The sequence below is a fragment of the Ahaetulla prasina genome, chromosome 4 (assembly GCF_028640845.1).
Source record: "Ahaetulla prasina isolate Xishuangbanna chromosome 4, ASM2864084v1, whole genome shotgun sequence".
Taxonomy (NCBI): domain Eukaryota; kingdom Metazoa; phylum Chordata; class Lepidosauria; order Squamata; family Colubridae; genus Ahaetulla; species Ahaetulla prasina.
This window is the reverse complement of record NC_080542.1, coordinates 6,891,398-6,905,666: the sequence shown is the minus strand read 5'-3', so window position 1 is coordinate 6,905,666 and position 14,269 is coordinate 6,891,398. Positions and strand designations below refer to the sequence as shown.

Here is a 14,269-nt window from a genome sequence, read left to right as displayed (position 1 = left end):
CATGGGGCCATGGCTGGGGGCTCGAGGCATGACAGGCTGTTCATCTTCATTATCAGACTCGGAGTCTGATAACAGGCCCGGTGTGAGATGGGAAGGGGCCGGCTGAGGAGAGGAGGGAGGACAAGTCACAACAGGTTCTACATTTAGGCAAGAAAAACCAAATGCACAGGTACAGTATAAGTGGTACCTTGCTCAATAGTAGCAATTGTGAGAGACATCTTGGAGTCCTAATGGACAATAATTTAAATACGAGCCAGCCGTGTGCTGCAGCTGCCAAAAAATCCAACACAGTTCTAGGCTGCATAAACAGAGGGATACAATCAAGATCACGTGAAGTGTTAGTGCCATTTTATAATGCCTTGGTAAGGCCACACTTGGAATACTGCATTCAGTTTTGGTTGCCCCGATGTAAAAAAGATGTTGAGACTCTAGAAAGAGTGCAGAGAAGAGCAAAAAAGAGGATTAGGGGACTGGAGGCTAAAACATACGAAGAATAGTTGCAGGAACTGGGTATGTTCAGTTTATGAAAAGGACTAGAGGAGACATGATAGCAATGTTCCAATACCTCAGGGGCTGCCACAAAGAAGAGAGAGTCAAACTATTCTCCAAAGCACCTGAGGGTAGAACAAGAAGCAACGGGTGGAAACTAATCAAGGAGAGAAGCAACTTAAAACTAAGGAGAAATTTCCTGACAGTTAGAACAATTATCAGTGGAACAACTTGCCTGCAGAAGTTGTGAATGCTCCAACACTGGAAAATTTTAAGAAAATGTTGGATAACCATTTGTCTGAAATGTTGTAGGGTTTCCTGCCTGGGCAGGGGGGTTGGACTAGAAGGCTTCCGAGGTCCCTTCCAACTCTGTTATTCTACTCTATTCTAAATAGAAGGGGGAAACCTAATATATAAAAAGTCACAAATGTGTAGCCGAAGTACCGACGGTGGAAATGTTTACAAGAAAAAAGGAGAAATACGCTTTAAAAATAGGATGGAAATCAATAACAAATGTTCCCAGGCACAGATGTTTTCAAGTTTGACTCTAGACTGCTTGGAAATTAGAGAAGTTTTAAATTTCAGCATAGTTCTGTCGAAAATAGCAATAGCTATTTAGGGCAGAACTATGCTGTCCTAACTTAGACTTATGTACTGCTTCACAGTAGTTTACAGAGTCAGAACATTGCCCCCAACAATCTGGCTCCTCATTTTATCAACCTCAGAATAATTTATTTAATTTTGTGCCTCATTAGTTCAACATATCCTTAATAGGTTTTATTGTGACAAACAAATAAGGAAACAAAAACAACCCCAGAGAATTAAAGGAAACCCATAACCCATCTTTCCTGAGAAATGGTGAGATTTCTCAACAAATATGCCCAACATTGCAAATCCTGAAAACAAAGGAAATAAAATTGCTGCAGCCATAAATCTAGTGCAATCAATAAAATGCAACCCAAACATTAAATCATGTTCATATATATGCTAAGACACCTCTGCAGATATTCATTCTGTCATGGGGTGACATCCATAAGGTTCTGACAGGTTCCGGAAAACCGGTAGCGGAAATTTTGAGTAGTTCAGAGAAGGGGCCGTGGTAGCTCAGGCTGTAAGAAGCCTGTTATTAAAACACAGCAGCCTGCAATTACTGCAGGTTCAAGCCCGGCCCGAGGTTGACTCAGCCTTCCATCCTTTATAAGGTAGGTAAAATGAGGACCCAGATTGTTGGGGGGGAAATAAGTTGACTTTGTAAATATACAAATAGAATGAGACTATTGCCTTATACATTGTAAGCCGCCCTGAGTCTTCGGAGAAGGGCGGGATATAAATGTAAATAAATTTTTTAAAAAAACCGGCAAATACCCACCTCTGGCTGGCCCCAGAGTCGGGTGGGAATGGAGATTTTGCAACATCCTTCCCCTGGACTGGGGAGGGAATGGGGATTTTGCAGTATCCTTCCCCTGCCACGCCCACCAAGACACACCATGCCCACAAAAGAACCAGTAGTAAAAAAATTTGGATTTCACCACTGGATTCACATATTCTTACCACCGGTTCGCCCTGTGCTCGTACATTTACTTCACACACACGAGGACCTTCCGCGCACGTGCCCAACCTTCCGCCCATGCACCTGGCCTCAAAAACATGGCTAAAGAGGATGTCTTTATGCCAGGGCAGGAGGCGGCGGGCCCACCTGTGATTTCCATTATTAGTTCGGTTGAACTGGTACGAACCAGCACGAACCGGCTGAATGCCACCGCTAATTTCACCACTAATTTCAGAAAAAAATTATCATGTAACTTACAAGTTCTTCACTGCAAAAACATACGGACTACAAATCTTGAACAGGGCAAAGCAATAGATACGATCTACATAGACTTCTGTAAAGCTTTTGACTCAGTAGTACATGATAAACTTCTCCTAAAACTAAAATCTTACGGCATTTCAGGACCCCTCCACAATTGGATAAAAGCTTTCCTGTAAAACAGACAACAAGTGGTCAAAATTGGCAATGCTCTATCAAATCCTGTTCCTGTCAAAAGTGACGTTCCCCAAGGCAGCGTTCTTGGACCAACACTCTTCATATTATACATTAATGATCTCTGTGACCATATTGCAAGTTATTGTGTTCTCTTTGCTGATGATGTTAAACTATTTAACACCACCAACAATACTTCTACCCTTCAAAAAGACCTTGACTTTGTATCCGATTGGTCTAAAACTTGGCAACTCCAAATCTCAACCAGCAAATGCTCAGTCCTACATATTGGGAAAAAGAACCTTAACACTAAGTACAAGCTTGATGGACATTACCTTACAGATGACCCCCTCCCTGTTAAAGACCTTGGAGTTTGTGAGTTGTGTGACAAAATAAATAAATAAATAAATAAATAAATAAATAAATAAATAAATAAATAAATAAAAATAAATAAATAATTCTGTCCCATAATGGTAACCTTCTCATTGCATATCCTTTTTACTTAGCTTTGTTACTTAGTTTTGTTACAGAAAAGGTTATTTTGGGGTTTCTTTCAGCTTTAGGATCATCCTGTTGGGATATTTACCCAAGAGTAAGCTTCACTGAATTAGGGACATGGTGGCTAAGGGGCTAGGACGTTGAGCTTGTCGATCGAAAGGTCGGCAGTTCGGCGGTTCAAATCCCTAGTGCTGTCGTGTAACGGGGTGAGCTCCCGTTACTTGTCCCAGCTTCTGCCAACCTAGCAGTTTCGAAAGTACATAAAAATGCAAGTAGAAAAAATAGGGACCACCTTTGGTGGGAAGGTAACAGCGTTCCGTGTGCCTTTGGTGTTGAGTCATGCCGGCCACATGACCATGGAGACGTCTTCGGACAGCGCTGGCTCTTCGGCTTTGAAACAGAGATGAGCACTGCCCCCTAGAGTCGGCAACGACTAGCACGTATGTGCGAGGGGAACCTTTACCTTTACCTTAAGCTTCACTGAATATATAAAACCAGGGGTGAAATGCTCCTGGTTCGGACCGGATCGCCTGATCCGGTAGCGAAGGTTGCCGGTGGTTCGGAAAACCGGTAGCAAAAATCCCTGCCCCCACCCCCCATGCCCAGTTGAGCTGCGTGATCATCAGAGGTTTTTTTTTTTTACTTTTAAAATTATTTTTAAAAGTTTAAGAAATGCTTTTAAAGGGTTCTGATGATCCCAGCTGAGTTGCCTGACTGTCAGAACTTCTCAGCCAAAGAGGTTGTAGAAAAAATGCTTTTAAAAGTAAAAGAAAAATATTGGCACACCCACCCAGTCACATTACCCCACCACCACCAAGCCACGCCCATAGAACCGGTAGTAACAAATTTTACATTTCAGCACTGCGTAAAACTCTTGTGTTTCAGAATTTCGAAGTTCCTCACAGATAACCATGCATTATATTGGATATTAGCATCTGTTCCCAGGTGGCAAACCTTGGTTGGTTTCTAAAAGGCTAAAGACATTTTTAATCTTGCTAGTGCATGGAAATGAGATCTATTAGGAATGTTCCTGATGTTGAGATGTTTGGGAAAAGTGCAGAGAAGAACAACTAAAAAGATTAAAGGCCTGGAGACTAAAACATATGAAGACGGGTTACAGGATTTGGGTCTGGCTAATCTAGAGATCAGTCTACTGTTTTGATACCAACCTACAAATTCTAAATGTCACTACAAATAAAATATCAATAATCATATTCATTGTGTTTAACAAACTTATATAGTTCTAATAGTAATACACAGATTTATATTAAAGTACCATGTTTCCCCGAAAATAAGTCTGGGTCTTATATTATTATTATTTTTTTGCTCCAAAAGATGCATTAGGGCTTATTTTCTGGTTAGATCTTATTTTGGGGGAAATACGGTACTAATTGTGTTTGTCTGGCTGAGGATCTTAACTGGGGCTTATTTTTGGGGTAGGGCATATATTACAAGCATCTTGAAAAGTCATGCTAGGGCTTATTTTCCAGTTGGGTCTAAGTTCTAAATGTCACTACAAATAAAATATCAATAATCATATTCATTGTGTTTAACAAACTTATGTAGTTCTAATAGTAATACACAGATTTATATTAAATTACCGTGTTTCCCCGAAAATAAGTCTGGGTCTTATATTATTATTTTTTTGTTCCAAAAGATGCATTAGGGCTTATTTTCTGGTTAGATCTTATTTGAGGGGAAATATGGTACTAACTGTGTTTGTCTGGCTGAGGATCTTAACTGGGGCTTATTTTTGGGGTAGGGCTTATATTACAAGCATCTTGAAAAGTCATGCTAGGGCTTATTTTCCAGTTGGGTCTTATTTTCAGGGAAACAGGGTATAATCTTCCATTGTTTATCCCTTTTCTCATTTTTAGCTATGCCACTGTTATGTTTTTAAAATATCCCCTTTCTAAGCACATAAATCTTTCCACCCTTTTGAGTCAGGCAGGGAATATCAATATTTTTCAGTGTCAGTGGCTTTAAGATGTTTGGACTTCAACTCCCAGAATCCCCCAGCCAGCATAGCTAGCTGGGAAATTCTGGGAGTTGAAGTCCACACATCTTAAAGCTACCAAGTGTGGGAAACATGACAGTTTTTTTAATGCATTCTAGTTTGGTTTTCCCCCATCAAACCTGGTGTTTTCACCTCTCGCTGAGTCAAATCACAAACGGAAGTCAAGTTACTATTCGAAGCGTATCTTCAGTTCTTCTTCTCAAGTTATGAATCTATCACTGTTAGCCTTGGTCTCAAATTGGAAGTTTCAGCTGCAGCTCTTGGTGTAAACAGGATACATCTGTTCTCAGGGGGACAATGAGTTAGGAGACCATCAACTGGTGATGTCGGCCATTTTGTCAAGAATTACAAATGTCAGGAAGAAATGGAGCGAGCAGAGTTTTCACTGCGGCCACAATAAATCATCTCCTGAAAAGAAAAATAGCATGTCATCCATGAAATGTGCCAGAAGTTGTTAGTGTTGAGGTTCTCAACAATTATATGTTTCTTCTGCTTTCCAAAATCTATATATATCATTAGTCATCAACGGAATGTCCCACACGGCTCATTTTCCTGCCTCAGTTTTTTTGGGTGGGTGGCAAGATGGTGACTATACAACCATAAATTTAACAGCACCATGAGTCAGATGATCTTTTTAAAAATATTTTAGCCCATGAGAGAGAAAACACTTTATGCACTTTTTTTAAATTTTTTTTATCCTACTATCATTTGATGATAGTGGTGGAATTAATCCTATGTTTGTTTATTTCTGACTTTTAGAACAGCTATGTGGACATCTTTGTTTTGTAGAATAGAATAGAATAGAATAGAATAGAATAGAATAGAATAGAATAGAATAGAATAGAATAGAATAGAATAGAATAGAATAGAATAGAATAACAGAGTTGGAAAGGACCTTGGAGGTCTTCTAGTCCAACCCCCTGCTTAGGCAGGAAACCTACACCACTTCAGACGAATGGTTATCCAACATCTTCTTAAAACTTCCAGTGTTAGAACATTCACAACTTCTGGAGGCAAGTTGTTCCACTGATTCATTGTTCTAACTGTCAGGAAATTTCTCCTTAGTTCTAAGTTGCTCCTTTCCTTGATTAGTTTCCACCCATTGCTTCTTGTCCTGCCCTCAGGTGCTTTGGAAAATAGCTTGACTCCCTCTTCTTTGTGGCAGCCCCTGAGATATTGAAACATTGCTATCATGTCTCCTCTAGTCTTTCTTTTCATTAAACTGAATATACCCAGTTCCTGCAACTGTTCTTTGTATGTTTTAGCCTCCAGTCCCCTAATCATCTTTGTTGCTCTTCTCTACACTCTTTCTAGAGTCTCCGCATCTTTTTTACATCGTGGCGACCAAAACTGAATGCAATATTCCAAGTGTGGCCTTACCAAGGCATTATAAAGTGGTATTAACACTTCACGTGATCTTGATTCTATCCCTCTGTTTATGCAGCCCAGAACTGTGTTTTTTGGCAGCTGCTGCACACTGCTGGCTCATATCTAAATGGTCATCCACTAGGACTCCAAGTTCCCTCTCAGAGTTACTACTATTGAGCAAGGTACCACATATATTTCCAGTGTTGGAGCATTCACAACTTCTGAAGGCAAGTCGTTCCACTTATTAATTGTTCTAACTGTCAGGAAATTTCTCCTTAGTTCTAAGTTGCTTCTTTCTTTGATCAGTTTCCACCCATTGCTTCTTGTTCTACCCTCAGGTGCTTTGGAGAACAGCCCGACTCCCTCTTCTTTGTGGCAGCCCCTGAGATATTGGAACACAGCTATCATGTCTCCCCTAGTCCTTCTTTTTGTTAAACTAGACATGCCCAGTTCCTGCAACCGTTCTTCATATGTTTTAGCCTCCAGTCCCCTAATCATCTTTGTTGCTCTTCTCTGCACTCTTTCTAGAGTCTCAACATCTTTTTTACATCGTGGCGACCAAAACTGGATGCAATATTCCAAGTGTGGCCTTACCAAGGCATTATAAAGTGGTACTAGCACTTCACGTGATCTTGATTCTATCCTCTGTTTATGCAGCCCAGAACTGTGTTGGCTTTTTAACAGCTGCTGCACACTGCTGGCTCATATCTAGATGGTTATCCACTAGGACTCAAGTTCCTCTCAGAGTTACTACTATTGAGCAAGGTACCACATATATTTCCAGTGTTGGAGCATTCACAACTTCTGAAGGCAAGTCGTTCCACTTATTAATTGTTCTAACTGTCAGGAAATTTCTCCTTAGTTCTAAGTTGCTTCTTTCTTTGATCAGTTTCCACCCATTGCTTCTTGTTCTACCCTCAGGTGCTTTGGAGAACAGCCCGACTCCTCTTCTTTGTGGCAGCCCTGAGATATTGGAACACAGCTATCATGTCTCCCCTAGTCCTTCTTTTGTTAAACTAGACATACCCAGTTCCTGCAACCGTTCTTCATATGTTTTAGCCTCCAGTCCCTAATCATCTTTGTTGCTCTTCTCTGCACTCTTTCTAGAGTCTCAACATCTTTTTACATCGTGGCGACCAAAACTGGATGCAATATTCCAAGTGTGGCCTTACCAAGGCATTATAAAGTGGTACTAGCACTTCACGTGATCTTGATTCTATCCCTCTGTTTATGCAGCCCAGAACTGTGTTGGCTTTTTTAACAGCTGCTGCACACTGCTGGCTCATATCTAGATGGTTATCCACTAGGACTCCAAGATCCCTCTCACAGGTACTACTATTGAGCAAGGTACCACGTATACGGTACTGGTGCATTTTGTTTTTTTGGCCTAAATGTAGAACCTTACTTTTTTCACTGTTGAATTTCATTTTGTTAGATAGCGCCCAATGTTCAAGTCTGTCAAGATCTTTCTGTAACTTGAGCCTATCTTCTGGAGTGTTGGCTATTCCTGCCAGCTTGGTGTCATCATATATGGTACCTGTGCATTTTGGGTATCATGAAACTGCCTAACTAACTAGTTTTGGTAGACTAAATATAAGGAAGGGGAGAGCTGCTTTCAGACTTACAAGATTCTGCCTCTGAAACTTTATAGTAGTGTTAGTACTCAGGGTTGGAACTTCTGATCTGGATTACACAGAATAGAATACAGAACACCCAAATTGGAAAGGACCTTGACGGGCCTTCTAGTCCAACTCCCTTACTCAAGCAGGAGGTCCTAGTCTGTTCCAGACAAATGGTCGTGGACATTGAAAATTTCCAGTGGTGCAGCACCTCCTCCTTCTGGAGGCAGGCCTTTCCACTGGTTAATTGTTCTTAATGTCAAGAAATGTCTCCTTAGTTCTAAAGTTGGATCTCTCCTTGATAAGTTGGAGATGTAATTATAAGGTAAAAAAGAAATTTGAAATGAAGATATATGTAAATAGAAATCGGGGCTGCTCAAATACCATTTTAGATTGAATTGAAAATGGAAACAACAGGAAGGAGGGGAATAGGGAGGTAAGGAGAGAGGAGGAAAGAAGAAAGGGAAAGGGAGAGGAAGACGGAAGGGGAAAGAAGAGTAGGAGAGAGGGTAAGAAAGGGAGGAAGGAAAGAGGAGAGGAAGTAGAAAAGGGAAGCAGAGGAGGAATGAGGAAAGCAGAACGAGATAGAAGAAGGGAAGAGAAGCGGAAAAGGAAAGGTTGTATTAAAACAAAGGAAGGAAACGGTAAAAGAGCAGGCCCAAACAACTAACTAGCTAATGGAAGTTAAAAGATAAGATGAATGAATAATGATTAATGATGGATAAGAGACTGTACATTTAAATATGTTGATGAAAAATAAAAATAAAACAACTTTTTCAAAATAAAAATAAGTTGCCATCTGTTACTTCTCCTGCTTGGGAGAATAGGTTGGCTCCATTGGGGAAATTCAATTTTTTTTACTACTGGTTCTGTGGGCATGGCTTGGTGGGCATGGCAGGGGAAGGATACTGCAAAATCTTCATTCCCACCCCACTCCAGGGGAAGGATACTACAAAATCCCCATTCCCACCCCACTCCAGGGGAAGGATATTGCAAAATCCACATTCCCACCCCACTCCTGGGGGAAGGCTATTGCAAAATCTCCATTCCCACCCCATTCTGGGACCAGCCAGAGTTGATATTTGCCAGTTCTCCAAACTGCTCAAAATTTCCACTACTGGCTTTCCAGAACCTGCCAGAACCTGCTGAATTTTACCCCTGGCTGCCATCATTATTCAACAGAAACATTGAAACCTTGTGATTGAATTGTGGTTCAGGGCAAAAGGAGACCATATTATTATTATTATTATTATTATTTATTAGATTTCTATACCGCCCTTCTCCCGAAGGACTCAGGGCGGTGTACAGCCAAAATAAAACAAACGATACAATATACAATTAAAACAAGAGTTAAAAAACTTATTAAACAATTGGCCTAAAACTTTAAAAAACGTTTAAAATTCTAAAAACCCATTAAAATTCATAATATAAATTTAAAAACCAACAAAATTTAAGCCAGCCCCGCGCGAATAAATAAATGTGTTTTCAGTTCGCGGCGGAAGGTCCGAAGGTCAGATATTTGGCGCAAACCAGGGAGAAGTTCATTCCAGAGGGTAGGAGCTTCCACAGAGAAGAATCTTCCCCTGGGGGCCGCAAGCCAACATTGTTTGGCAGACGGCACCCTGAGAAGTCCCTCTCTGTGTGAGCGTACGGGTCGGTGGGAGGCATGAGGTAACAGTAGGCGGTCCCGTAAGTACCCAGGCCCTAAGCCATGGAGCGCTTTAAAGGTGGTAAACAGAACCTGTCGTTAATTGACATTAAAAATTCAATTGTATAGAACGTGAAGAATGTGTGTTTTTGTATGTATAATGTACACTGAAGATGGCATTTAATTTCGTTGTATGAGGTGCAGTGACAATAAAGTAAAGCAAACTGCCTAAGAACAATAAATCTATCAATTCAGCATAACACCCAGAGCCCAGGCTGCTAGTCTGCAAAACACCAACAGTTCTAACAATGGTCCTATTCAGGGGAGACATGATAGCAGCATGATAAGGTCCTTCCCAACTCTGTTAATCTATTTATTAACCAGTTGCTGAGGTGTAATGGTATGTAGGAATATATTAGAAGGCAGAAGGAAGACCAGAACCCTAGAGAAGAGAGGGACAGGGGCAGGAGTGGGCTTCAAAAATTTTAGCAAGGGTTGTTTGCTAAAATTTTAGCAAGAGTTGTTTGCCTGGTTGTTGCATGGGCATGGGCATGGTGGGTGTGGCCTAGTCAGCATCCTGTACCGTCTAGCAACCAGGCAGCAATATCCTTCCCCCAGGAGTGGTGAGGGAATGGGGGTTTTGCAGTATCCTTCCCCTGGAGTGGGGTGGGAATGGAGATTTTGCAGTATCCTTACCCTGGAGTGGGGTGGGAATGGAGATTTTGCAGTATCCTTACCCTGGAGTGGGGAGGGAATGGGTGTTTTGCAGTATCTTTCCTCTGGAGTGGGGAGGGAATGGGGTTTTTGCACTGAAGCACTCGACATGAGCTTAAATTGACTCCAGATGATGGTAGAGGACAGGAAGGCCTGGAGGAACATTGTCCATGGGGTCACAATCAGTCGGACACGACTTTGCGACTTTGCGACTAACAATAACAAGACCCAGCTATCTCTTTATCTCTTAAGTGCTGACATCTGCTGTGGGCTATTGAGGTTGGTGGGCAGTGGTGGGCTTCAAATTTTTTTACTACTGGTTCTGTGGGTGTGGCTTGGTGGGTGTGGCATGGCTTGGTGGGGGTGGCATGAGAAGGATACTGTAAAATCTCCATTCCCACCCCACTTCAGGGGAAGGATAATGCAAAATCCCCATTTCCTCCCATCATCTGGGACACAGGAGGCAGAGAATAGATGGGGGCAGGGCCAGTCAGACGTGGTATTCACTGGTTCTCCAAAGTGCTCAAAATTTCCGCTACCAGTTCTCCAGAACTGGTCAGAACCTGCTGAAACTCATCTCTGATGGTGTGGGCTATTGAATCTGTTTCCTGCCTAAAAACATGTTTCTCCATTTCTCATTGAGGGAAATGTAATATTCCGCCTTTTTCATATTTCCTCGAATATTTCATTTTTCGAGGAGAGGGGTGGGTGCTAACTTCCTACAGCTGATTTGACAAGATTGACAAAAAGAGAGGTTAGCAAGGGACACTTAAATATGTTTTGGGACCAGGAGTTATAATAATAATAACAGAGTTGGAAGGGATCTTGGAGGTCTTCTAGTCCAACCCCCTGCCCAGGCAGGAAACCCCGTTCTTCATATGTTTTAGCCTCCAGTCCCCTCATCATCTTTGTTGCTCTTCTCTGCACTCTTTCTAGAGTCTCAACATCTGTTTTACATCATGGCGACCAAAACTGAATGCAATATTCCAAGTGTGGTCTTACCAAGGCATTATAAAGTGGTATTAATACTTCACGTGATCTTGATTCTATCCCTCTGTTTATGCAGCCCAGAACTGTGCTGGCTTTTTTGGCAGCTGCTGCACACTGCTGGCTCATATTTAAATGGCTGTCCACTAGGACTCCAAGATCCCTCTCACAGTTACTACTATTGAGCACGTTACCATATATACGGTACCTGTGCAGTTGTTAAGTTGTAACTGAGAGAAGCATCCAAACCGAATGCACACATGCTTACACGGTCAGTGTGGCTAAGGAAGCAGGAAGGAATAAATGAGAAATCGAGCAGAACAGTCTTAGAACATTTTCAGTGGAATTCCAAAATGGCAGTTCAGAGCACAGAAAAAATGAAACACTTAAACATAGGACATCTTCTTTCAGAATTAGAATGGCAGTTTCAGAAGACAACACTTCCAGGAAGACACGTTTGATTTTAAAAAAAAAGTTTTGGATGGAAGTTGCAGAAGTGTTCCTACAATTGTGGAGACAACCTTTTTGCAATCAGATCCCAAGTTTAGTGTCGTCTTGCTCTTGGATGTTGAAACTAGTGTGTGACATTTGTGATCCTCTCAAAATGACTCTTTCACCAGAAACATGTCACCTCGTGGCAGCAGAGTTTAATAAATAAATGAATAAATGCATGGAACAGAGACAAAGAGCGCGAGCATGTCATTGCAATTGGAACAGAAGGATGAAGACATTATACAAAAGAATGCTAAGCTCATTGGTGTCCGTCCATCCCACTCTTTCATAATTTCCATCACTGTTTAATTACTGGCCTCTACCTCTAGGAAGTCCCTGGGTCTGTTCAGACCTTTGAGAAGATCCCGAGGACGCGATAGATAGATAGATAGATAGATAGATAGATAGATAGATAGATAGATAGATAGATAGATAGATAGATAGATAGATAGATAGATAGAGATAGTTAGATAGATAATAGAGAGAGAGATAGGTAGGTAGATAGGATGATAAATAGGATGATAGATGATAGATGGATGGATGGATGGATGGATGGAGAGAAAGATAGATAGATAGATAGATAGATAGATAGATAGATATAGATAGATAGATATAGATAGATAGATAGATAGATAGATAGATAGATAGATAGATAAGAGAGGGGGGGAAGGATAGATAGATAGATAGATAGATAGATAGATAGATAGATAGATAGATAGATAGATAGGATGATAGATAGGATGATAAAAGATGCATGGATGGATGGAGAGAGAAATGATAGATAGATAGATAGATAGATAGATAGATAGATAGATAGATAGATAGATAGATAGATAGATAGATAGGATGATAGATGATAGAAAATGGCTGGATGGATGGAGAGAGAGAGAGAGAAATGATAGATAGATAGATAGATAGATAGATAGATAGATAGATAGATAGATAGATAGATAGAGATAGATAGATAGATAGATAGATAGATAGATAGATAGATAGATAGATAGATGATAGATAGAGAGATAGATAGATAGATAGATAATAGAGAGAGAGATAGGTAGGTAGATAGGATGATAAATAGGATGACAGATGATGGATGGATGGATGGATGGATGGATGGATGGAGAGAAAGATAGATAGATAGATAGATAGATAGATAGATAGATAGATAGATAGATAGATAGATAGATAGATAGATAGATAGATAGATAGATAGATAGATAGATAAGAGAGAGGGGGAAGGATAGATAGATAGATAAATAGGATGATAGATAGGATGATAGATAGGATGATAGATGATAGAAGATGCATGGATGGATGGAGAGAGAAATGATAGATAGATAGATAGATAGATAGATAGATAGATAGATAGATAGATAGATAGATAGATAGATAGATAGATAGATAGATAGGATGATAGATGATAGAAAATGGCTGGATGGATGGATGGAGAGAGAGAGAAATGATAGATAGATAGATAGATAGATAGATAGATAGATAGATAGATAGATAGATAGATAGATAGATAGATAGACAGACAGACAGACAGACAGACAGACAGACAGACAGACAGACAGACAGACAGACAGACAGACAGACAGACAGACAGACAGACACAGACAGACGGTTTTTGAACTAAATTTTTGTAGGCCTGCAGAAGTTAACCTTTGAAAGCTACGCTTGATGAAGCTTGCTACCACATCTAGAGTTCACGAGTCTACTCTATGTGCATTCAAAACAGGAGATATGGCTGAGAAACTTCACCTTTACTTCCTCTTCTTCTCTTGCTTTACGCAATTTCCTTCCAGCTTGATGTTTCTTTTCATCAGCTAATTTTAATATTAGAAGAGGCATAAACAAGGTGTATATAAATATCTTCACAGTAAACAAACAGATCTTCACAAAAACAGAGAGTATAAATAAGCATTGATTAGTTTTATCAAAACATAAACAATCATGAGCTTAATCCAGTTAAGGGGGGGGGGAATTAGTCACACAAAACATGTGTATGTGTTTATGTGTGTGTTGTGAGTAGTATAATGCTATTCCCTTTCAGATTATGCAATAATGCACATTGTCCCAAAAGACATTGGGGGGAGGATGGAAAAACCTCTACTTGTGTGAATGTCACAGTCACACACTTTTGCCACACAAGCCCAGTCATTAAAATCTTTATTTTATTTTATTTTTATTTTGTCACAACATCATATCAAAAGATTATATAGTATATAAACATATATATGAGTAAATATTAGGAGGTATAAGCATATATATATATGTAGGTCTTTGGTTATTCGGGTTTTCTCCCGCATAAAATTGGAAGTGTCTTGGCAACGTTTCGACGAAGTCTCATTCGTCATCTTCAGGCTTCAGCTTCGTGCTTCTGGGAGCAAAGCTTCATGAAGCTGAAGCCTGAAGATGACGAATGAGACTTCGTCAAAACGTTGCCAAGACACTTC

At 40.4% G+C, this 14,269-nt stretch overlaps 1 gene segment (V, D, J or C); it reads left to right on the top strand.

Annotated features, from left to right (window-relative positions):
• LOC131198966 (immunoglobulin heavy constant gamma 3-like) overlaps window positions 1-14,269 on the top strand; it is a 153,413-nt gene that overhangs the window by 95,939 nt on the left and 43,205 nt on the right.